The sequence below is a fragment of the Canis lupus genome, chromosome 13, assembly GCF_048164855.1.
Source record: "Canis lupus baileyi chromosome 13, mCanLup2.hap1, whole genome shotgun sequence".
In the NCBI taxonomy this organism is placed as follows: Eukaryota; Metazoa; Chordata; class Mammalia; order Carnivora; family Canidae; genus Canis; species Canis lupus.
The window spans coordinates 28,451,548-28,478,304 of record NC_132850.1 but is presented as its reverse complement, the minus strand read 5'-3'; the positions used below and the strand labels follow the sequence as shown (position 1 = coordinate 28,478,304).

At 37.7% G+C, this 26,757-nt stretch overlaps 2 long non-coding RNA genes and 1 pseudogene across 3 annotated transcripts in view; 1 reads left to right on the top strand and 2 right to left on the bottom strand.

Annotated features, from left to right (window-relative positions):
* LOC140602823 (uncharacterized) overlaps nt 1-26,757 on the bottom strand; it is a 290,185-nt gene that overhangs the window by 44,639 nt on the left and 218,789 nt on the right. The gene's annotated exons all lie outside the window — the stretch shown is intronic.
* On the bottom strand, nt 8,036-16,209 carry LOC140602181 (uncharacterized). Of its 2 annotated transcripts, XR_012005153.1 has the most exons (4): nt 16,144-16,209; nt 13,808-13,926; nt 13,209-13,298; nt 8,036-9,764 (listed from the first exon to the last, which is right to left on the bottom strand). It is a non-coding gene; the product is annotated as an uncharacterized lncRNA (long non-coding RNA). The 2 variants fall into 2 exon arrangements; XR_012005152.1 differs by lacking the exon at nt 8,036-9,764 and having other exon boundaries at nt 13,056-13,298.
* On the top strand, nt 22,952-26,257 carry LOC140603220 (RNA-binding protein EWS pseudogene; annotated as a pseudogene).

The following is a 26,757-nucleotide window of genomic DNA, read 5'->3' as shown; positions in this document are numbered from 1 at the left end:
CACTTCTGAAGTCAATACAAGAGGAGAATTGGGGCAGATGTTTGCACGAGGTGGTTCTGGTCATTGTTCATTTAATTGGTCATTGCCAATAGCAATGTCTTACCATGTCCTTTTGCAAATATGCTCTATCCTAAGCTTCTCACTTTTATATATTTTTGCCACTTGCTCTGTTACTCAATTTTCTAAGGATTTGATTAAAGCAAGCCAATTCTGGGGGAACCTGGGTGGCTCAGTGTATTAAGAGTCCATCTTCAACTCAGGTCATGATCCCAGGGTTCTTGGATCAAGCCCTGAGTCAGACTCCCTGCTCATCTGCTTCTCCCTTTCCCTCTCCCTCTGCCCTTCTTCCCCACCACCCATTCTCTCTCTCTTTCTCAAATAAATAAAATATTTAAAAAAGCCGATTTTGAAAGAAAATATAATTAGTGACATTTAATAAATCAAAGGTAATATATATCAAAGGTAATAAATCAAAAGCCACTAGTTGGCAGCTTTTTAGTGTTTTCCTTTAGGAAATAATTTTCTAACCTTTGATGATAAGTGATTATTGGTACCGGAGATAGGTATGGATGGAATAAAGCAAAGATTTGTGACTTTACTATTTCAATTTGTTGGATGGCACATTAATGGCAAAATCCAGCAGCACACATAAATATGGCTCAGCATTCACTTAGAATTCAGAGAAGGAGTGATTAAAAAAAAGTACTTACAAAACCACGCTCTGTTCATAACTTAAGGTTTTGTAATAGTACATCCTTAAGAATTAGTTTCTTCATTTAAAACTATGATAATTTAAAAAAATAAAAATAAAACTATGATAATTAAAAAAGGATTTCTTATGACTTACTTATTTCTTAGGGGGAGAATTAAGTTTAGTTAGGAACATGGATGCATTATGAATTATAATTTTTCATATGTTTAGCGTTATTTTGAGGATAAAATAAAGAAGGGAGATGTTGGATAAACAAGAAACAGCTACAAAGACAAAATGGATGAGATTTAATCAGAACGGTCAAGAAATCTGCAGGTTTCAAAAAAAAGATACTTAGGGAAGAGATATTAAGTTTATAACATATTTTTAAACATATAAATGGAAAACAATATAAAACAAAACTTCTTGCTATATATTACTTCTTACATTTTTGTTCATCATGGTCTTAATACATATTTTCTACTTTATCATCTTCTCTAAGGGAAAGGATGCTATGCAATTGATTTATTTAAATGTATGACTATAGATTTAATTTGAAGCAGCAAAATAGCTTACTCAGCTGTACCAAGAAGCACTTGATACATGTCAGCACACATCTTGCCTCTCTTCCCATTTTTCTATCTGGGTAGTATTCACTCGTCGCTACCTATAAGGGCTAGGAGCTCTGAGAAAATAATCACAAATACAGTCTTTTCTGGCAAGATCAGTGTAAAAAATTGTCTTAATCTGCATTTCTTCAGGGAAGAATTTTTTTTTTCTCTTGTAGCAAGGAGACAACTTAACTTGAATATGTTGATTTTTATCTTTAGTGTGTTATGATGGATTGATCTGGAGGGAAGCATTCATCAAACCCCACTATGACATAAAGGACAGCAGTGGGTGACAGTGGGAAGTCATTAGAGGCAACAAATGGTAAGTGGTAAGATGGTTAAGTGGTAAGGTGGTTGACAAAGGTTGGATAATGGTAAAGCATTACCATTTGAACCTAACCCCAAGGGATAAATCCTACTTGGTCATGGTGAATAATTTTCTTAATGTATTATTGGATCCGATTGGCTAGTATCTTGTTGAGAATTTTTGCATCCATGTTCATCAGGGATATTGGTCTGTAATTCTCCTTTCTGGTGGGGTCTTTGTCTGGTTTTGGAATTAAGGTGATGCTGGCCTCATAGAACGAATTTGGAAGTACTCCATCTCTTTCTATCTTTCCAAACAGCTTTAGGAGAATAGGTATGGTTTCTTCTTTAAACGTTTGATAGAATTCCCCTGGAAAGCCATCTCCCTGGACTTTTGTGTCTTGGGAGGTTTTTGATGACTGCTTCAATTTCCTCCCTGGTTATTGGCCTGTTCAGGTTTTCTATTTCTTCCTGTTCCAGTTTTGGTAGTTTGTGGCTTTCCAGGAATGCGTCCATTTCTTCTAGATTGCCTAATTTATTGGCGTATAGCTGTTCATAATATGTTTTTAAAATCGTTTGTATTTCCTTGGTGTTGGTAGTGATCTCTCCTTTCTCATTCATGATTTTATTAATTTGAGTCTTCTCTCTCTTCTTTTTAAAAGGCTGGCTAATGGTTTATCTATCTTATTAATTCTTTCAAAGAATCAACTCCTGGTTCTGTTGATCTGTTCCACAGTTCTTCTGGTCTCAATTTCGTTGATTTCTGCTCGAATCGTTATTAACTCTCTTCTTCTGCGGGGTGTAGGATCCATTTGCTGTTTTTTCTCTAGCTCCTTTATGTGTAAGGTTAGCTTTTGTATTTGAGTTCTTTCCAGTTTTTGAATGGATGCTTGTATTGCGATGTATTTCCCCCTCAGGACTGCTTTTGCTGCATCCCAAAGATTTTGAACGGTTGTATCTTCATTCTCATTAGTTTCCATGAATCTTTTTAATTATTCCTTAATTTCCTGGTTGACCCTTTCATCTTTTAGCAGGATGGTCCTTAACCTCCACGTGTTTGAGGTCCTTCCAAACTTCTTGTTGTGATTTAGTTCTAATTTCAAAGCATTATGGTCTGAGAATATGCAGGGGACGATCCCAATCTTTTGGTATCGGTTCAGACCCGATTTGTGACCCAGTATGTGGTCTATTCTGGAGAAAGTTCCACGTGCACTTGAGAAGAATGTGTATTCAGTTGAGTTTGGATGTAAAGTTCTGTAGGTATCTGTGAAATCCATCTGGTCCAGTGTATCATTTAAAGCTCTCGTTTCTTTGGAGATGTTGTGCTTAGAACAGAAAGAGCTAGATTGAAGTCACCAAGTATAAGTGTATTATTATCTAAGTAATTCTTCACTTTGGTTATTAATTGATTTAAATATTTGGGAGCTCCCACATTCGGGGCATATATATTGAGGCGTGTTAAGTCCTCTTGTTGGATAGATCCTTTAAGTATGAGATAGTGTCCCTCTTCATCTCTCACTACAGTCTTCGGGGTAAATTTTAGTTTATCTGATATAAGGATGGCTACTCCTGCTTTCTTTTGAGGACCATTTGAATGGTAAATGGTTCTCCAACCTTTTATTTTCAGGTTGTAGGTGTCCTTCTGTCTAAAATAGGTCTCTTGTAGACAGCAAATAGATGGGTGCTGCTTTTTTATCCAGTCTGACACCCTGCGCCTTTTGATGAGGTCATTAAGCCCGTTCACGTTCAGAGTTACTATTGAAAGATATGAGTTTAGTGACATCATGATATCTATTCAGTCCTTGTTTTTGTGGATTGTTCCACTGAACTTCTTCTTAAAGGGGAATTTTAAGAGTCCCCCTTAAAATTTCTTGCAGAGCTGGTTTGGAGGTCACATATCCTTTGAGGTCACATATTCTTTCAGTTCCTGCCTGTCTTGGAAGCTCTTTATCTCTCCTTCCACTCTGAATGAGAGCCTTGCTGGATAAAGTATTCTTGGTTGCATGTTCTTCTCATTTAGGACCCTGAATATATCCTGCCAGCCCTTTCTGGCCTGCCAGGTCTCTGTGGAGAGGTCTGCTGTTACCCTAATACTCCTCGCCATAAAAGTCAGGGATTTCTTGTCTCTTGCTGCTTTAAGGATCGTCTCTTTATCTTTGGAATTTGCAAGCTTCACTATTAGATGTCGTGTTGAACGGTTTTTATTGATTTTAGGGGGGGATCTCTCTATTTCCTGGATCTGAATGCCTGTTTCCCTTCCCAGATTAGGAAAGTTTTCAGCTAGGATTTGTTCAAATACACATTCTGGCCCTCTGTTCCTTTCGGCACCCTCGGGAGTACCAATTAAACGTAGGTTTTTCTTCCTCTGGCTGTCGTTTATTTCCCTTAATCTATCCTCATGGTCTTTTGTTTGTCTCTTTTTTCCTCAGTTTCCCTCTTTGCCATCAACTTGTCTTCTATGTCACTCACTCGTTCTTCCACCTCATTAACCCTCGTGGTTAGGACTTCTAGTTTGGATTGCATCTCATTCAATTGATTTTTAATTTCTGCCTGATTAGATCTAAATTCTATAGTCATGAAGTCTCTTGAGTCTTTTATGCTTTTTTCTAGAGCCAGCAGTAGCTGTATAGTAGTGCTTCTGAATTGGCTTTCTGACATTGAGTTGTAATCCAGATTTTGTAACTCTGTGGGAGAGAGGACTGTTTCTGATTCTTTCTTTTGAGGTGAGGTTTTCCTTCTAGTCATTTTGCTCAGTGCAGAGTGGCCAAAAGCAAGTTGTATTGGGAAAAGGAGAAAAAGAGAGGAGAGAAAGAAGGAAAGAAAAGAGAAAAAGAAAAAAAAAAAGAAAAAAGGAAGAAAAAAAGAAAAAAGAGAAGAAAAAGAAAGAAAAAGAAAGAAAGGAAAAAAGGGTGGGGGAAGCAAACAGAAATGATTCTGTGCACTTTAAGCCCCTCGACTTCCCCTGGAAATTGTCCGTCTCGCTGGTCTTCTGGGGGAGGGGCCTGTTGTGATTTTCAGGTGCTAGCACTTGGGGGAGCTGCTCTGCCCCTGCCTGGTGCAGGGCTCAGTGGGGGTTGTTTACCCCGTGAGGCCGCAGGAGGAACAGCCCCAGTGGCGGGGCAGCTCTGCAGCCCTAGAGTCAGCCCCCGCAGTAGCTCCAGAGCTCTCCGTCTGCAGGGCCTGGAGGCTCCGGGGCGGGGCCGCTGATCTGCTCAGCTCGGGCAGGAGCGTCCTCGATGTCCTGGGCCCTCCTGGCCTCTGCCTGTCCCGGGGGGAGGCCAGATCCTGGGCTGTGTCCCGGCGCCCTGTGTTCCCAGGCCTGCGCTGTTGGATTCGGGTTCCCGCCCCGCAGCCCCCTCCGCGGAGCCGCCCCCGAGCCCCCCCGAGCTGCTCCCGCCCCGCAGCCCCCTCTGTGGAGCCGCCCCCGAGCCCCCCGAGCTGCTCCCGCCCTGCAGCCCCCTCCGCGGAGCCGCCCCCGAGCCCCCCGAGCTGCTCCCCCCCGCAGCCCCCCCCGCAGCCCCCTCCGCGGAGCCGCCCCCGAGCCCCCCCGAGCTGCTCCGGGTCCCCCGTGCGCGCTGCAGCCCTTAGGGAGCTCGGCGCACTCTCCCGGGGCGCAGGTCCCTGTTAGTGTCCCCGGGAGCACGAGGGCATCCCCGCCCTCCTGGGTCCTGCTCCACCTCCCCGCGAGCCCCTTTCCCCCGGGAAGGTCGGTGCAGCTCCTGCTCCTCCGGGACGGGGCTCTCCTGTCCTGGGGACACTCGCCCCGGCCTCAGCCCGGCTCCTCGCGGGGCCCCTCCCCCTCGGAGGCCTTTTGTGTCTTTATTTCTTTTTCCCCGTCTTCCTACCTGGATAGAAGCGCGAACTCTTCTCACTGTAGCGTTCCAGCTGGTCTCTCTTAAAATCTCAGGCGGAATGCGTAGATTTTCAGGATGATTTTAAGGTTATCTAGGTAATTTGGTGGGGACGGGTGATTTGGGGACCCTGCTCTTCAGCCATCTTGCCCCTCCCTCTGCATATAAAAATCTAAAGACAAATTTAATTCCAGAGCCTACCATAAGGGAGAGACCCCAGGGGATGAAAGGAGTAGCCAAGAATCAGAATGAGATAAAAGCAAGATGACACATTTGTGCCTGTGTCAAAAAAAAAAAAAAAAAAAAAAAATGGGATGTGGAGAACTTGACTAGGTCCACCAATGAGTGTCACAGAAAATTTGGAGTCAGCTACCAGAAAACAGTCTTCCCATTTGGGCAGGCACATCACTGGCACAGGTGGGTACAGTAGGCTCTGCAGGAGGCTGTATGATTTTTCCATTTCCACAAATCTTACAGAAAATTTCAATGTGGTAATCATTAAGCAGTATTTCTTATGAAGAGGCTAAAGCAAATTGGAGTGTCAGAAATCTGGAAAGTAAATGACATTTTGAAACTTTCATGATTGATTTTGCTCTTATAGAAGAATAAGTAATAAAGTAGCTCTAATTCTTGCAAAAGTGTAGAGGGGAGGTAAGAGGAGATTGAGTAGTCAAGATAGTGGCGAGGTGGTGGCAGCAGAAAAGCAAATTCACATATTCAACTTTGGCTTTGTAAGTAAGTGATTTCTTTCTCTATTCCAGGAAGAGGGATGACATTATGATAGTAGCGGAACCTCATCTTTAAAATGAGAAAATAATGTAATCTGGATAGTGTTGATTTATCAAATAAATGAAATGACTTCTCTAAAGGAAGCTTTAAAAAATTTTCTTCCTTTTTGTTTGTGAGTTTTGAACTCATTCTTTATGTGTCAGTAATTTTAGATTCCTTTTAGGATCCAGTGATTTGATATCTAATGAAATATTAGGTCTAAACTATTCATAGAAGTTTTAGACTTTCAAAAAGGTTTTAAAGATCCAATAGATCTTAAGTTATAGTATCTCTTCATTCCCCACCCTCTCCGAGCTATTCTTTGCACACATCTCAGCGCCCCCTTCTTCCTCAAGACTCCGAGGCTAACAAAAAAATTATCTCTGCTCATTACCAGTCTCATTTTTTTTTTTTTAATTTAGAGGTAACACAGAATGTGTACATATGTCAGTAAGATACCATTTGCCTCATGGGTGCACATACATTTTCACTGTTATTGTGGCTTAGGCATCTCTCATTTTATGTTTTTGATGGTTTATCTATTTTCTACCTCATGGGAATCACATTTGTAATAAAACAGCCATATAATTTAGAGTGACAAATGTTACTTAACTAGATTGTAGCATTCTACTTTGAGATTTAGAAACATTCTTAAATTAAGGTAGATCATTATTTTAGTTGCCTGAGGTAAAGAATTCTTGCCAGATCTAAGATGTTTGTTTGGTTTGGATGACTTTCTTTTCTTTAGACACATGATTAGTTCACTGTTTTAATACAGTAAAAAGAGTTCTTATTCTTAAGGATTAGAGATGCCTGCTTACTCTCACAACCCTTTTTTTCTAAAAATACAACAGAAGCAAAGCCAATAAAGCAGTATTAGACCTACTGGAACTTTTATTAGATTTTATTTGTTAAACCTTAAAGCACTGAAATCCTAAAATAGAAGTATTTTATTTTTTTCAATTTACTATAATTATTGAAATAAAACAATTGGGGGGGGGAAATAATTTTCTAAACTAAATGCCTTGTGTTTTAGTTATCCATGATCATTTTATTGTTTGTCCTAAAGTAAATACTTCTGTTTTTTAAGCATCAGTGATTATGTTGTTGTCTATCCACAACTTTGAAAGCATTGTACTTAATTAGGGCTAGAATTGGTTATCTTCATAAAAAGATTTTTTTCACAATTTAAAAATAAAAATTTAAAGTACTAGCTAAATGGTTTATGAACTTCAAGAATATGCTTGTAGAGCCAAGTATATTGTTATGGTAACAGTAAATTATGTAACTCTAAAATTGCTATAATAACATACTCTGTCAGAACAAATTAAGGTAGTTGCTATAACCCTATCAAATGAAATCATTATAGTTGTTAGATATTAAACATACGGTTTCTTATAAATTGATTGGTTTCTATTTATAAGGAACCATCTTGTTAATCTGAACATGGTTACATCATAATAATTATGATCCTTATTTATTTTCTAACATACAATTAGTATTTCTGTGGCCCTTCTGCTTAATGTGGTTTTCTTTTCTTTCTTTTCTTTTCTTTTCTTTTTTCTTTTCTTTTCTTTTCTTTTCTTTTCTTTTCTTTTCTTTTCTTTCTTTTCTTTTTCTTTTCTTTTCTTTTCTCTTTTCTTTTAATAATTATGATCCTTATTTATTTTCTAACATACAATTAGTATTTCTGTGGCCCTTCTGCTTAATGTGGTTTTCTTTTCTTTCTTTTCTTTTCTTTTCTTTTCTTTTCTTTTCTTTTCTTTTTCTTTCTTTTTAATATTTTATTTATTTATTCAGGAGAGACACAGAGAGAGAGGCAGAGACAACACAGGCAGAGGGAGAAGCAGGCTTCATGCCGGGAGCCCAACATGGGGCTCGATCCCAGATCTCCAGGATCACACCCTGGGCGGAAGGCGGCGCTAAACCGCTGAGCCACCCGGGCCGCCCTTAATGTGGTTTTAACACCTAAAAATCTGATCACCATTTCCCTGTTGGACTTTTCCCTTTATTCTGTAGAAAGATCATTTATAGATCATTTCTATATCTCATTCTGCTTAGAGCAGCTGGACTCAGGTGTCTGACTTCTCTCTGATTCTTAGACTTAACATTCCACTGGCTGCTTAATTCTTCCATCTCTTTATTCTCTGAGCTGGGATTTCATTATTTTTCTCCTCATAGTCCTTCCTTCAGTAAGACTTGACTTTTTATCTTAGCCTGGTTAGACACCTTCATCATTGGTGCCAGAAAAATGCCAATAATTAGTTTTTTTTACTATAGAATTTTCACTAGACAAAAAGTAGGTAGATTTGATTTCCACCCACTGCTTCTATTAAACTCTGGTTGGATGATCATATTCTTGTTCGGGGACTTATAATTTTCCTGTTATATGGAGGATCTGACATAGGTCATCTTTAAAATTTTTGCAACCTTATGCTCAGTCTACTGATATCAATAGGCCTCAATATATTCCCATTTCCTCAAAGTGAATGTAATGGAACAAAACTAATTTATTCCTTGGATCACCTCTATTCTATGATAAATGAGTCTTTTAAGAAAATTCTCCAAATAGGGCTTGAGAACTGCTCCCTAGCCCCTACTCTGTAATTATATTTTTCTTCTATTAGGCAGTCCTGGGAACTGTTAAATAAAATAAAACTCTCCTAATCACACTGAATATATCACCACTTCAACTAATTATTTCATGAACTATTACTTCTTTCACAGCCTATCAAATAACATAAAAATTCTTCTGCCCTGAATTGTGAAGAATCTGCTTTCCTGGCTTCAATAATTTCCTAGAGTTTTTTTTTTTCACACAATGCCACATTTCATACGACACAATATAGGTAACATTCACTCCTCACTGAACTTAGACTTATTTATGCATTTCTCAATTTCAACATAAAGACCCAAGCTAATTTCATATATAAAATATGTAAAAGAAAAAACTTAGTACTTATTCCCAATTGCCTTCTAAATAGATTATATTAATTGGATAAGTGTGACAAACATTGGCATTTAAGTACTTCAGCATTAAAAAGTGGCCATATGTGAGTTAGTTGGTTAAAATTACAACTTGAGGTAGTATTCTAATCAAGAACCTGTACCCAGGGGTGATGAGTTAGCATTTTACTAGAAAGGTCTTAATCCATATTAAATTATTACCCTAATGGAAACCAGATGCTTTGATAGTTAGCATAATAAGTGATATTAATAGTTTGTTGAATTAGTATAATGAATGTTAGAAATGGGTCTCTGCCAGTGAAATAAAAGGTATTCAAGATCTGTAAATTTGCTAATTTCTTTAGAGACACTTCCTTCACATGAACAGTGTTTAAGACTCCAGCCAGGTCTGTAGCCTTTGTCTAGGAATGGAGCCCAAGATTTCATTTCCCAAATGGTTTTATGTCCTGCCATTATTAGAATGACTCCTTGTTGCCTGGTGACGACTAGGTTAAGAGATTTCTGCTTCTGGCTTAATTCCGAGTGAGTTTTTTGGAATGATGTCAAGTGAACATGTCATGGAAACAGCCCCTGAAAAGACAATAGTATATCATGAATCTTGCCAAACAGTGTGAAAGAAAGAGTTTTATGCCTGCATAATAATGAATGATTGTTTACTAAATGGCTAAATGTGGCCGATATGATCTGAGAATCTGTTTACTTTCATTATAAATTGGTCATGATGTTACATGGCAAACTAAACTCTGACTACCACAAACTGTTTAGAGAGCGACTACTAAATGAGCTGCGATGACTTTTTGGCTTGGGTTGCTTTGTAATAGAGCCTCTGTTGGTGATCACCTTGAAAGGTGTAGATGCAAGTGGAATGCAGCAATAAGAAAAATGAATTATACTGCAAAAAAAGGGGAAGCATTTGAGAGTGGGAAAGAGAGGAAGACAAGAGAAATGGCCACATGTGGTCAGCATTTAAAATGTGGTTGAAGTGGTTCCTTACCTCACTACTCATATTGAAATATTAAATATACTTATCAATATTAATAATTGTTACCAATGATAAATTAAAATGACAGAATACTTTGTTGAATTAATATAACTTTAGAGTAAGTCATAGGTTTTCCAACCAAACTAAACCAGATATAAGTTTTAAAATTTTTTGTACATAAAAACTTAAAATTTCTCTATAGAAAAGATACAGAGAGTTTAAAAAAAGGAGAAAATGTCAATTTGTATTGACAGCATAGAGCAACAAAAATAGCTCATAGCTCATTTTCTCAAGGTAAATAAGTATATATACACAAAGCCACACGAAAATGATATGTACATCAATTACAATAAGAAAAGAAAGAGTAGCTTCCAAAAAACAAAAAACTATAGCTGTACAAATAGATTTTCAACCTCATTCATACATAAAGATATACAAATAAAACACAAGATTCTGGGGATCCCTGGGTGGCTCAGCGGTTTAGCACCCATCTTCAGCTCAGGGCTTGATTCTGGCGTCCCAGGATCGAGTCCCGCATCGGGCTCCCTGCATGGAGCCTGTTTCACCCTCTGCCTGTGTCTCTGCCTCTCTCTCTCTCTCTGGTCTCTCATGAATGAATAAATAAAATCTTAAAATAATTAAAATAAAATAAAACATGAGATTCTATGTTTTTCCCATCAGATAGACACATATGAAAAGTTGCATAGTACCCAGTATTGGTGAGAGGGTAGGTAAATAATTACTGCCACATCTTGTTGGTGGGGATGTAAAAGAATGGAAATGTTTTGAAGGAAATTTGGCCATATCTATCAAAATGTATAATGCAGGTGCTCTTTTTTCCAGCATTTCCTATCTATAAATGTGACCTTGGACAGACTCACCAAAATTATCAAAACATATGTTCAGAGGTCTTCACTGCAACATTATAATTTAAACTAGAAATAAAGTCAATAGCCAGTATTAAACAGAAAACTGGTGAAATGAGTTATAATGTGTCAATATCAGGACATAATATAAACCTTTTATGCAGACATAAAAATAGCTATATTGAGATAGACAGATCTCATATAAAAATCAAAACAGAATCATTGCAAGCATATTTGTATAGTTTTTAAAATGTTAATTAAATTATTTTAGAAGAATACATAAGAAACTTGTGCTCCTGACTTATGACCAAGTGGAGGATTTACTAAAGATCTAAAGTATATAATAACTCACTAAAAAAGTAAATAAATGATAAAATAGATATAACTTACTGTTTCCATATTTAAAAAAATGATGACTTAGCAGTAGTTCTGTTATTTTGGCCAACTTAGATACAAAATTAAAAAAAAATGTAGAGTCAACAGTTTCACCTGAATTTTCCCATATTGAATTTTTCAGGGGTCAGATTAAATAAATAATTGTCATATATTCATTTATCCTGCGTAGAAAGGTCTACAAGTCACATAAATTACTGCTTTCAACAGTATGTTATGTAAAGATGGAAGTATTTGGACAGAATTCATAATGCCACACTCCATAGAAAGAAGACCAATGTTAAAAAAACATATTTGTATCCAGAATTCTAACTTAATTCTATGAATATATATTTCTTGATTGGGTTAGAAATATCTAATTCAAATGAGTAGGTTTTTAAGGTTTGCTTTTTTTCATTCCTTAAATGTGGTGTACCTCTATTAGCATTTATTCTGATATCCTGCCTGTTATAGCATGAGAAGAGCCATTGTTCAGCTGAATAAATGTTTTCAAGGAGTAATAATATTTTGATAAGCACATATATGTTCTCTAGGGAAGAAAACAAGTACGAAGAAAACATTCTCTGTTTTCCAACTAGTAATAACTTATAACCCAATTCAGCTTTCTAATAGGCTGCTCTGGAATAAAAATTCCCATAAAACACCTGTAAAATCTCAGAAGACATTATACCATCAGCCTAAACTAAAATGTTATTGGCAGTTTCAGTGTTTTGAAACCAGAAGAAAAAATAAATATGAGGATCAGTGCCAGGTGGGGAACACTGAAATTTCATTTGTCGGGGCCATTTTCATCATGTCTGCTAGCCTTAGCAGTAGGGAACAACTTTGAAATCTAAGGTGTATACCTGCATACGCATTTAGGGAGATGTCATCACCTTTTCTTAATTGAAATACTTTTCTATTTAAGCTCAGTTCTTAAAAACTGTAATTTAGGAATTCAGCTACTTGTGTGTTTAGTGCATATTTGGATTTAGGAGAATACATTTATCCATGAAAATATGACAAGCCCAATCAGATATATGTTGAAAACAGATTAACAAACCATTCTATCTCTACTTATAGTTACATTACCTTCAAAAACTTGTTGGGCCATTCTAAAGCTTCCATAATTTAGTTATTATAAAACTATCTAAGGGCATATAAAACAATTTACCCAATTGTGAAATATGGTTATTTATAATAAAATATAATTCAGTCACTTATTTAAATACCCAGGATACAAACCTAATTTGCGTTAGACTGTAATTGGACTAAATGACTTGGTATCAAAGATTGAGTATAATCAATGGTAAAACAATAGCATAGATGAGCAAGGAAAATTGTATTGAATTATGTCAGGAAAAAAATCAGAATGGTAATATTTGAGTTGTGTGTTAAAGAAATAAACTTTACTTTAAAAAAACTATTTTAGTATAATTATTTAGAAAGGCTTTTACCTTTTCAGAGGTACTTATTACAGTCTTTATTATGAAAAGAAACTTTTACCATATTATGTTAAAATATATCTATAAATAGCTAAATCTTTCAAGAGAGCATATCTAGTTTTTTCTAAATAATATTAACCCTGAAAAAAAATGTTTCTCAAGATTCAACAAGATTCATGAAGCAGCATGTGTTTATTTTCAAGGTCTGTCATTCCTGAGAGACACAGGCCCAAGCCTGCTTGGTTTGTGACAGCTAATAATATCTCAGAATTGAAAGAACTATTATTTTTATTTTAGTTATGCCCTGTACTTGTTTGGTGAATTAAGTCTCAAGCTTTGAAAGTCTTACTTCATGAGCAAGCTCAATGTCTCGTCATCAAACATAATTTAGCTGCAGTACAACTAAAATAGCAGTGGTTGTCCAGAAATCTGTTGATACCTGAGGAAAGAAGAATGAGACAGTTTCTAATTTGAACGGGACGTGGATGGTGAGCAGTGGGCAGATGTCAGTGTCAAAGGATGGAGCTACTATGAAAATGTCATGTTTACAACAGGAGCTTTAGAGATTTTATTTGAAAGAGTGGAGGCTTCTCTCAAAGGAGGGGCCAAATCCCATTTTCTGGTAGCAATCCTGTGCAAGAGAGCAAGAGAATTCACAGGAGAATTCACCTTCAAGGAAAGGCCAGTTGGGCAAGTTTCTTGGGAACAGTGTCCATGGTGCCCTAAAGTACCAAGGCATCCAGGCTAGGCAGCCCTGGCCTGAATCAGAAAGGCAGTTTCAATTGGATTGGAACATTAAAAAAAAAAAAAAAAAAAATGATGACCTAGTCCCTGGTGGCTGTTCAAAAGCTCTTAAAGTTCATTGACATTATAAAACACCAAAGGCAAATTCACTTAGTTCACTTTAAACTTGAAAAGAAAGATGGGTGGGAGGGATTATTTGAGTACCTTCATCTCAGTGGAGAGCTGTAAATCACTCTAGTACTTAAAACATGAAAGGAATTTATTTCCCTGCAGAATGTCTCCTAATTTTGTAGTTCTGTTGATGAAAGGCCTTTCCACAGAAACTGAAAAAGAACATTGTAATAGAGCCGCTAGCATAAAAACATATAAATTTAATTCTTTCATATGGCTTTTTAAACATACCAATAAAATTCTGTAGCTTTTGACTACCTTGTAAACAACAGAATTACCAATGGGAGTAATTTAAGTTTTCATTATCTATCTATCCTGATTCTGAAAGGTAATAAAGGAGTAAGTTTTAGTGAAAAAGATATCGTAATAGGCCAGGCTTGAAACTTGCAATAACCATGATGGGACTGCATAGATAGCAAAAGATTCTTAAGCAAGATGTAACAGGGTGGAATTAGTGTTGGAGCAATTATTTTAGCAACATGCTCATTTTCTTTATGTAATTTATAACCTTAATCACTTGTAGGCAAATTCAATCATGAGGCAGTGCTCCTGCTATTTACACTTAGTAACACTGGCAGTGCACGGTGGATGAAAATTCTTCACACATGGCTTCTTCTTCCACAAAGGAAGTTTCCTATAGCTTTTTATTTGTTTTTGATTTTTCAACTCAACAAAAGGATGGAGATCTGGCTTTTGAAAATAAGCCCTTGGAAAGGAGCCACAGATAGGTGTCAACAAGCCTAGGCCTGATTTCTCATCCACAAAGCAATGCATTTATTTTCTTTTGTGCTAAACAATATATGTGGGGAAACAGACCTCAGGTTCATGTGAAATTGAGACTGAACTTGATTGCTAATCAGCATTCTGAGTTATACCCAAGAATGTTCTGACTGTATTATACTAAGCCCAAGTACACAACCACAACAAAAATATAAAAGAACTGGTTGATGAATATGGGTGTGGGTGGCAGTTTCATGTTGGTGGGCCAAGACTGGTCTGATGCAATGCTTCATTGAAGTGTTTGCTTCAAAACAGACCTTTCTAGAGAATAAAAAAAAGGTTTCAGACAAAGCTAAATAAGTAGTATTAACTTGAGAACACTTTAAATTTCTTTAGATTTAAATTCCAGCTGGCACATGTTTCAGGTCTTCTATATTCTCATGTTTTATTTACATCTCTTATCATTCAGTACTATTATTTAAATACCTATTTCTGTTATTAGGTGCTGAGCTTCTTTAGGATAAGAACTAAATGTAGTTTGTCTTTGGATCTCCAATATCTACCTTATGCCTGGTATATCCAGAAGTTAACAAAAAAATGACATTAATATATGTAAGACATAATGAGTCATTAGTTTGCTAAATAAATGACTTGATTGATTCTTGAGAGACAGAAAGATACTTATTGTCAGCCTATTTAAAATTCAACACCAGCTTTTATTATCCCAAACCATCAACAGATTCCAGTTGAAGATACTCTAGAAACCTTGTGTTAAAACCGTTAGTCAAAATACTCTTCTCAACAAAACTAACTGACCAGATTAGAGTTATGAGAGGTGTTGAAAGGACTGGGGGAAATAGGAAAACAATAACATTCGGAGGATGGATTTAGCAAAGTATTTTCATCGTACCATAAAAATTCCAGAAAGTGCAGGTTTATGGGATTTTTGGACCCAAGTAAAAAGACTACATAGCTCTAATGGAGCAATCTGCAACATTTTCTATGGGATACTTTTAGACAATATGTATATGTGAAAAAGATGACAGTGCAGTTAAATGTAAGTGAATAAATCACTACACATAATGGATGTCAATTTGAAAAGAGGTTTCTAACATGTTGCAGGCTCTTTGTGTTATATTAAAAACTACAAATTACATTTGTAATTAACATTCATGATTCCAACTTATCAACATGTTTGAAAACACAACACTGGAAAGGACTATCAGTACAGTAGATTTATGCCATTTAATATTGACTGATCAAACCTAACTATATTTCATACATACATACATATAATACATATTGAGAAAGAAAAGTAGGGCTTTATAGGAAGTTATTTCAATTTAGGCCAATAGTATCATGTTAAATGAGCTAACCACAGCACTCTGCTGAGCTTATACTCATTTATCCATTGGGAGTATCTTAGCCTTCCTCTCTATTTAGGTTAGGATACACTGTGTATACTATTTCTAAGTACCACACCAAGAAGGACATTGAAAAAGCCAAAGCTTGCTCAAATGAGAGAAGTTTGAATAAGATAGGGAGCTATATGAGAACAGTTAGTGGAGAAAAGGGGAACATCTAAAAGCTGTTCATAAAGGCAAACACTGTGCTCTACACTAGAAGAAAGAAACTCCTTCAACTCTTACCCCAAAAGAATTATAAGTCACCAAGCCCCTATCTAAGCTTCCCTTGCTGAGACACCAGGAGAGCCTGTGTCCAAGGCAACATTAGAATTCCAAACTTTAGGTCAGATCATTACAATACTCTTTACAACCTTGATCTTTACATCTGATCATAATTCATTATGGAAACCTCTCTTCTACATACTATTTATCCAATCCCACTCTCTCACAAAGCTGTTCTTTCCTTCACCCCTCTTCTCACACCTTTCAAATATGCCTAATGAATTACTAGTCTAATATTTAAAAATATTTATAAAACAAAATAAAAAGCCAAAGTCTTTCTACCTCTCTTACTAGAAGAAAATTCTTAAATCTTTCCCCAAAAGAAAATATTTGTTTTTCTACATGTTATAAGGTCTGGAAGGGTCATTACCATTATTGATTCTTAAACTCTTATTCTCTACTCTCATGTAATATTGTAATGTTCTCTATTTGGATTTCCCAACCTCTGAATATATTATTCTCTATTTTTGCTCTTTACAATAATTTAAAAAGCTTATAGTTACCCCTTCATATTGATGAAAGTTTTTGGAATCTGAATCAATATTTTTCTCTATCCCATGTTCTATAATTAATCATGGTGATTTTCAGAGTCTAGAAGGACTAATTTCATAGATTCTTACTGCTTTTATTTTTTCTCTTTTAAATTCATTTTATTTTTTTCTTTCAAATATTTTATTTAAATTCTAGTTAGTTAACAAATAATGTAATGTTGGCTTAAGGAATAGAATTTAGTGATTCATCACTTACATATAATACCCAGCACTCAACACAAGTGCCCTCCTCAATACCCATCACCCACTTAGCCCATCCCCCACCCACCTCCCTCCTCAGTTTGTTTTCTATAGTAAAGAGTCTCTTATGGTTTGCTTTCCTTTCTTTTTTCCCTTTCCCCTACATTCATCTGTTTTATTTCTTAAATTCCATATATGAGTGAAATCATTTGTCCTCTATCTTTCTCTGACTTGTTTTGCTTAGCATAAGACACTCTAGTTCTAACCAGGTTGTTGCAAATGGCAAGATTTTATTCTTTTTGACAGCTGAGTGATAGTCCATTGTGCGTGTGTGTGTGTGTGTGTGTGTGTGTGTGTATGGTGTGCATCACATTTTCTTTATTTACTCACCAACTGATGGATATTTGGGCTCTTTTCATAATTTAGCTATTGTTGATAATGCTGCTAAAGATCCGAGTGCATGTGATCCTTTGAATCAGTATTTTTATATCTTTTGGGTAAATAACTAGTAGTACAATTGCAAGGTTGTGCTGTTGCAACAACCAATACCAATGAACTATTGGTAGATCTATTTTTAAGTTTTTGAGGAACTTGCGGCTTTCAATTCTACTTCCTTCATATCAAAGGTTTTTATCACCGGACCTTTTTATCACCAAAAAAAAAAAAAAGTGCAACAGAAATCATAAGCCTTAAAATTTCTATCTTTTAATATCATGCTTCTCTCATACTGTCACTTCTATGATCTACTTTTTGACTTCATAGAGATCTCTGAGCCTTTTTCCCATACTCTATTAGTCTCATCTTGACCTTTCATTTCTGACCCACCTAAGATGCTTAGTTAATCACTGGGCCTCACTCTAACAAGTATTCTCAGCCTCTTGATACACTGTCTGCTACTACTCAAGAAAATCATAGAATTGCCTAGATTTGGGCCACTATAAGTTAATGGAATCTCATTTCAGCTGGACTACAAAAGCACCCAGCCATTCTATTTTTCTTGGTTACTTTATCCTTTCTGTTCAGTGCCTTTCATATACTTATCTTCCTCTTTGACTTTTACACAAAATCCACCCTCATATATTCAACAACCTTACCAGCATTTTTAAAATAAAATGGAAGTCATCAGGCATGAACTAACTCATCTACCTTCCCCCTTTGTATAAAATGATTTATATATGCACATGTTTTTACTTTCTTCCAGGATCAGAATGTGAGTTGTTCTCATCTTGTAAAAGTCAACCAACTTACTCTACCCATCATCTTTTGTCTTTTCTAATCTTTGTCTTTAAATTTATCTTCTCTATACATTAACTTTTCCCAATTTCAGCTGATTCTTTGCCTTCAGGCAAGGCGAGGCTCTCAGTTCTAAGTATTTTTTTCCAATGACTCAATTGACAACAACCTATCTTCAGTTCCTCAGTGGAGTCTCAACTCATACTTGTTAGTCTCCTTTTTGGCTCTGTCATCAGGTTTCTGTCCCTGAACAATCAGTGTTTTTCTTCCATGTACACACCCTCATTGGCAATATCATCACTCATGGTTTTAACCAAAACCCATAAGCCCAATAGCATCAAATATGTATGTCCAGGTTAGACCTTGAATTTAACTTCCAGAATAGTTAATAGCATCTCAAACTCAACATAATAATGTGAAGTTTCACATCATTCCTCTTTTCCATATCTACTATTCACGTACAAAACCTCAGTTAATGAAACCTCTGTTTACAGAGAATCTGTGTACAGAGATGCTGACACCTCTGAGTCATCTTCCATGCTGCATTCTCCCTCACACCTAATTCATCAAATCCTGCTAAATACACTTTTGATCTATCTCTTCTTTGCTATAGCAACTGCACTAGGTCCAGACGACCATTATATCCTAGTTAAGACTATTGAAAGTAACCATTTAATTGGGCTCCTGGTCTTCATTCTTACCTATCTTTAATTCACCTTTGATACCACTGCTAGTAACAGCACATGAAAGCACATCTAATTTATATAAATAGAGAGTGATTTGAGTATATTTGAGTATATTTGAAAGTAGGTTCAAGGAGCAATTAATCATATTGTTATACCTGGTGAATAATCTGGAATGTCATTCTTCAGGTCACCAATAGAATGTGATTAGTTTGTAAAATAATTAGTTCTTCATCCCCATAGCTATACTCCTACAAACTGATTCCTTGGAAATCTAGCTCTGTACAAATGCTCCCTCTGACTAGAAGGAGGAAGATATTTTCTGAGCTGTTTTTAAAAGAGTTATTATATCTATTTGGCTAAGATATGGCTCAAAGTGCATGTATCCACCCCTCAACACCACTCCAGCAAGTAGAACTACTCTGGCTTTCATCACAGAATAAGTGATCCACTGACATACACTGTCACAGAAAATCTGTTTAAACTCCCCTTCTACTCCCACTCTTGGCTCTATTTGACAGTAAAGAAATTTGTCCTGGCCCAAGTATAATAGGATTAAAAGAACTTCTGGGCATGAAGTTAAGGAGGAAATAGAATGAGTTTTGATCTTGGGAACTGGAAATAGCTTTGGATTTAATCTGGGCATTGGGCTCATAGTTTAAAACAGATCACAAATCTTTCCTTAGTGTTTACAGAAGCAGAGAAAGGAAAGTACAGCTTTGCCTGGAAAGGACTGAGCTCAGAAAAGAAACAATAAGAAATTCTTGAGTTCCCTCCCAAGTTGAATAACTCTCCTAAGCTAGCTAAATCCTGAACCAGTATATTGCCCATCAAGAGTGAATACCCTTAAAAAATCAATCACATTGTTGAATAACAGTGTGTTATTAGACTGCGATAGGCTCTTCTACTGAGAAAAGAATCCTGGAAAAGATTAAACATCAAGATCACACTCCAACATTAGATACAGTTTCAGAAAAAAATTTCCCAAACTGACAAAGAGACTACTGGATATGCTTTTAGTGGTTTTATCTGAGTCTACCAGAGTGTATAGCTTTAACTGGCTTTCTGTTGGTTAGGCCATTTTACATGTCTGTAAAAGCAGAAGATAACATTTAAATGATAGTAGTCCAAATCAGTATGGCCCAGGAAAGATAGATAAAATTTATTTCTGCCCTCTAGAAAACAGAACACCAAATATTACCTATTATTGCTGTATGGAAAATTAGGCAGTTTTGCATCTAATTAATTTTGCAAATTAATTTCAGCATTTCTGAAGGCCTGACTGCCAAAATCTCCTCTGAATTGATTATAATATCTTATTAGTTCCCTCATTACCTAATGAGTTAAATAAAAGTTTTGGCTCATGTTCATTTTATATGAGAGTCATGATGTTACTTTTTTGTATTATAAGTTAATAGCATCATAGTTAGAAGGAAACACTGGGAAGACCAATCAATAAATTCAGTGAACTCTCTGATAGGAAGGTACAAAAATTTTGTCACCTAGCCAGTGAATGGTGATTGACTGACTCACTTCATGCAGCTATCTATACGACAAGATGATGAAGGAAAATCTTGCCAAGCAAAATAATTTTACACTTCAGCTATCTAGATGTGTAGTATTTCTAAACATAGAAAGCTTTAATTTAGAGTTTGCCTAAAGGCAGCAGGTGCTGGATATTTCTCATCATTTGGTTTTTATGTGAATGTTTCTTGCCAGCAATGAAAATCCCCATTTTCTACTAGAGTGGTAAAATTTTTGGTAGAGGAAGTTTTGTGGTCAAGGTTAATGCTGATTGGAGTATACATTTCTAAATAGAAATTGCTTGGAGTATAATCACAAAACAATACAAATAAAGAAATCTTCCCTCTCCTCAAAATAGCTATCATCTCATGAGATTTAATCGAATGCAACTTGACTCAACAAACATTTTTTTATGTACCTACTCTAATGACTAAGGCAATGTATTATGTTCTATCAATGCTAAGAGAAATAGGTATTTTATCCACAGGAGCTCCAAATCAAGCAGGAGAGAATGAAATGCATAATTGTATGTAGAATGCAAGGTAGACTGTAAGAATTCTAATGCTGTATACCTCGTTTCATTTATAGATGATTAATTGATATGCTTTTTTTTGCAATACTGTGGTGAGATGGTATTTATTCCTTCCTGTAAAATGTATACTCAGATGAATAAGAGAAATTCAAAACTAAGAGATCCCATCATTTGAGTATTCAGCATTTGTCCTGCATAGGAACCCATTTTGGTATCCCAGTGAATGAAGGAAGCAAGATAAGTTCTGAACAAGATGACGGGTGACTTCCTAAGTGGAACTGACCTTCCCAAATGACACTGAATTCATACTGTTCAGATGCTTGCTTGGTAATATAGTTTATGAATGTAGAGTTATCCCAAGTTATAATTTTTTTTAATTTTTAAGTTAAATCAAAACTAAAAAGAAAAATCCTTTTGTTTCAAAGAAGATCTCTGATGATAACTGTTAAGAGGCCATCACCACAAAGGAAAAATGGGGCTCATCAGACACAAAGCAAACAAGAATATGTTGTTGCCTCAACTTGCTTCACCATAATGAAAACATAACCAGAGCAAAGCTAGTATGATTGAGGAAAAACTAAATATGAAAAATCCTTGATCATGACAGACCCTTGAATGTAAAAAAAAAAAAAAATTATAATGGAGAAGCAGGTAACAAATTCATGGTTATAGACTAATGCAATCTGAAGTTTCACTTTTATCTGTAAATATTAATATTTTATTCAGATGTATGTAACGTAAAAAATAACACAGGATTTTTCTCGTGTATTTCTATCATTTTTACTACTTTTGAGAAAATTCAACTTGATTAAAATTTTCAAATCACTTCTCAATTTTCAAGAATGTCACTCACCTAAAAATTAATGAGTAGAGATGGGATGCAATCAGAACTATGCTCTAGGAAGATTATATTGGCTAAATTTTTTTCTTTTCTTTTTATTATTATTATTTTTTTAATCTTTATTTATTTATGATAGTCACACACAGAGAGAGAGAGGCAGAGACACAGGCAGAGGGAGAAGCAGGCTCCATGCACCGGGAGCCTGACGTGGGATTCGATCCCGGGTCTCCAGGATCGCGCCCTGGGCCAAAGGCAGGCGCTAAACCGCTGTGCCACCCAGCCACCCAGGGATCCCCTATTATTATTATTTTTAATTGGAGTTCAATTTGCCAATATATAGCATATCACCCAGTGCTCATCCCGTCAAGTACCCCCCTCAGTGCCCGTCACCCACTCACCCCCACCCCCCGCCCACCTCCCCTTCCACTACTCCTTGTTTGTTTTCCAGAGTTAGGAGTCTCTCATGTTCTGTCTCCCTCACTGATATTTCCCACTCATTTTCTCTCCTTTCCCCTTTATTCCCTTTCACTCTTTTTTATATTCCCCAAATGACTGAGACCATATAATGATTGTCCTTCTCCGATTGACTTACTTCACTCAGCATAATACCCTCCAGTTCCACCCACGTCGAAGCAAATGGTTGGTATTTATCATTTCTAATGGCTGAGTAATATTCCATTGTATACATAGACCACATATTCTTTATCCATTCATTTTTTGATGGACACCGAGGCTCCTTCCACAGTTTGGTATTGTGGACATTGCTGCTAGAAACATTGGGATGCAGATGTTCTGGCATTTCACTGCATCAGTATCTTTGGGGTAAATCCCCAGCAGTGCAATTGCTGGGTCATAGGGCAGATCTATTTTTAATTCTTTGAGGAACTTCCACACAGTTTTCCAGAGTGGCTGCACCAGTTCACATTCCCACCAACAGTGCAAGAGGGTTCCCTTTTCTCCACATCCTCTCCAACATTTGTTGTTTCCTGTTTTGTTAATTTTCCCCATTCTCACTGGTGTGAGGTGGTATCTCATTTTGGTTTTGATTTGTATTTCCCTGATGGCTAGTGATGGGGAGCATTTTCTCACGTGCTTGTTGGCCATGTCTATGTCTTCCTCTGTGAAATTTCTGTTCATGTCTTTTTTCGCTAAATTTTCAAAGGAGTTGTTATGGTGGGTCAAGATTGAAGCTGGCAAAGGAGAGATCAAGAAGGGAGGAGAGAAAATGATGTCCACAGATTACAGTTTCTACAGCCAAGTTGGAGCCCAGCAGGGCTATAGTGCTTGCACAGCTCAGCCCACTCTAGGATATGCACAGACAACCCAGGCATATGGGCAGCAAACTTATGGAACCTATGGACAGCCCACTGATGTCAGCTATACCCAGGCTCAAACCACTGCCACCTATGGGCAGTTTGTCTATGAAACTTCTTAGGGACAGCGTCCTGCTGGTTATACTACTCCATCTGCCCCTTCCCAGCCCCTACCCAAGTGTACAGTTAGTCTGTCCAGGGGTACAGTACTGGTGCTTATGATACCACCACTGCTACAGTCACTACCACCCTGGCCTCCTATGTAGCTCAGTCTGCATATGGCACTCAGCCTGCTTATCCAGCCTACGGGCAGCAGCCAGTGGCGACTGCACTTGCAAGACCACAGGATGGTAACAAACATGCTGACACTAGTCAACCTCGGTGTAGCACAGGGGTACAACTAGCCCACCCTAGGATATGAACAGAGCAACCGTAGTATCCCCAGGTACCTGGGAGCTACTCCATGCAGCGTTAGGGCACCACCATATTATCCTCCAAATAGCCAACTAGTTATGATCAGAGCAGTTGCTCTCAGCAGAACACCTATGGGGCAGCCAAGCAGCTATGGAAAGTAGAATATCTATGGTCAACAAATCAGCTACAGGCAGCAGCCACCCACTAGTTATACCCCCCAAACTGGATCCTATAGCCAGGCTCTGAGTTTACCTTAATTCCAAAGCCAGACAAAGACCCCGCCAAAAAGGAGAATTACAGACCAATATCCCTGATGAACATGGATGCAAAAATTCTCAACAAGATACTGGCCAATAGGATCCAACAGTACATTAAGAAAATTATTCACCATGACCAAATAGGATTTATCCCTGGGACACAAGGCTGGTTCAACACCCGTAAAACAATCAATGTGATTCATCATATCAGCAAGAGAAAAACCAAGGACCATATGATCCTCTCATTGGATGCAGAGAAAGCATTTGACAAAATACAGCATCCATTCCTGATCAAAACTCTTCAGAGTGTAGGAATAGAGGGAACATTCCTCGACATCTTAAAAGCCATCTATGAAAAGCCCACAGCAAATATCATTCTCAATGGGGAAGCACTGGGAGCGTTTCCCCTAAGATCAGGAACAAGACAGGGATGTCCACTCTCACCACTGCTGTTCAACATAGTACTGGAAGTCCTAGCCTCAGCAATCAGACAACAAAAAGACATTAAAGGTATTCAAATTGGCAAAGAAGAAGTCAAACTCTCCCTCTTCGCCGATGACATGATACTCTACATAGAAAACCCAAAAGTCTCCACCCCAAGATTGCTAGAACTCATACAGCAATTCGGTAGCGTGGCAGGATACAAAATCAATGCCCAGAAGTCAGTGGCATTTCTATACACTAACAATGAGACTGAAGAAAGAGAAATTAAGGAGTCAATCCCATTTACAATTGCACCCAAAAGCATAAGATACCTAGGAATAAACCTCACCAAAGATGTAAAGGATCTATACCCTCAAAACTATAGAACACTTCTGAAAGAAATTGAGGAAGACACAAAGAGATGGAAAAATATTCCATGCTCATGGATTGGCAGAATTAATATTGTGAAAATGTCAATGTTACCCAGGGCAATATACACGTTTAATGCAATCCCTATCAAAATACCATGGACTTTCTTCAGAGAGTTAGAACAAATTATTTTAAGATTTGTGTGGAATCAGAAAAGACCCCGAATAGCCAGGGGAATTTTAAAAAAGAAAACCATATCTGGGGGCATCACAATGCCAGATTTCAGGTTGTACTACAAAGCTGTGGTCATCAAGACAGTGTGGTACTGGCACAAAAACAGACACATAGATCAGTGGAACAGAATAGAGAATCCAGAAGTGGACCCTGAACTTTATGGGCAACTAATATTCGATAAAGGAGGAAAGACTATCCATTGGAAGAAAGACAGTCTCTTCAATAAATGGTGCTGGGAAAATTATATAGCCAATAGAGCAGCAGGTACAGGAAGCAGAATTCATTCTGACAGGACCACCCCAAGAACATGGGTGTTTATGGGTAGGAGTCTGGAGGATTTTCCAGACCAGGAGAGAATTGGAGCATGAGTGGTCCTGATAATGGGAGGCAGGGGAAGAAGGAGATTTGACTGTGGAAGCATGAGCAGTGGACAGGAAGGAGGACTGAGTAGAACGGGTGCTGGAGAGCGGGGTGGCTTCAATAAGCCAAGTGGATCCATACGGGAAGAACCAGATCTTGATCTAGGCCCCACTGTGGATCCAGATAAAGATTCTGACAACAGTGCAAGGCTTAAATGACAATATGACTCTAGACAATCTGGCATACTTCTTTAAACTGTGTGGAGTTATTAGGAGGAACAAGAGAATTGGACAACCCATGAGCCATATCTACTTGGGTAAGGAAACAGGAAAGCCCAAAGGTGATTGATGTAACAGTGTCCTACAAAGACCCACCAACTGCCAAGGCTGCTATGGAGTGGTTTGATGTGAGAGATTTCCAAGGGACCAAAAGTAAGATTTCTCTTGCTGGGAAGATGCTTCTGATGAATTGCATGTTGGGTGGTATGCCTCCTCGTGAGGGGAGAAGGATGTTGCCACTACTCCGCAGAGGTCCAGGGAGCCCAGGAGATCCTGGGAGCCCCAATGGGTCACATGGGAGGCTGTGGGGTGGAGAGAGAGAACTTTCCCCCAGGAGGGCCCCAGAGTTCCTGAGGGAACTCATCCGAAGGAGGAAACATCTAGCATGGAACATGCTAGACTGGAAACTGACAGTGCTCCAGTACAGGGTGTGGAAACCAGAACTTTGCCTGGAGAACAGAATGCCATTAATGTTAAGGCTCTGAAGCCTGAAGACTTCCTTCCACCACCCTTTCCACCCCTGGGGAGTTAACATGGCAGAGGCGGCCCCGGTGGCCTGTGGGGAGTAAGGGGAGGCCTCAGGGACCACAGTGGGTACAACGTTCAGAGGTGGTCCTGGTGCAGAAAGAAGTGGCTTCCATGGTGGCCCCAGCCATGGACCAATGTGAATTTGCAGGAGGAAGATGAGGTGGCTCTGGTGCGACCCTTGGACTTCTGATGGAAGAGATGGGAGAGAGAAGAGGCAGGTATGGAGGACGGAGGAAAAATGGATAAAGGCAAGCACTGCTGTCAGGAACACAGAGACCCACTCCAACCAGGCGCAGAGATCCCGCAGAGCTGCAGGGACTACCAGATTTATTTTTTAAGCCAGAAAATGTTTTAAATTTATAATTCCATACTTACAATATTGGCAACAACATTATGATTATTCCTTGTCTATACTTTAGTATTTTTTACCATTCGTGAAGAAACATTAAAGCAACTGAAATGGTAGTGTGTCTAACTTTCTCCCCCTTCTTTTAAAGTCCATCATTTAAACAATGGGAACTCATTATGAGTATGCTCAGTATCACTGTAGAGAACCAAGAGGGCCTCTGTCACAGTATTCATTGTTGTGATGTTTTGTTTTCTTTTGTTTTAAAATAAAATTCCAAACAGTCACAAACAATTAAAAAAACCCAACAACACTGAAGCTGGAAAAAGCCACTAGGAGACTATTCAATGTCTAAGTAAAAAATAAAGAATACCCACTGTAGGAGAGATTTTGTGGAAATGAATAGACTTTTCCTTTTTTTTTTTTTAAGATTTTATTTATTTATTCATGAGAGACACATAGAGAGAGGCAGAGACATAGGCAGAGGGAGAAGCAGCCTTCCCATGGGG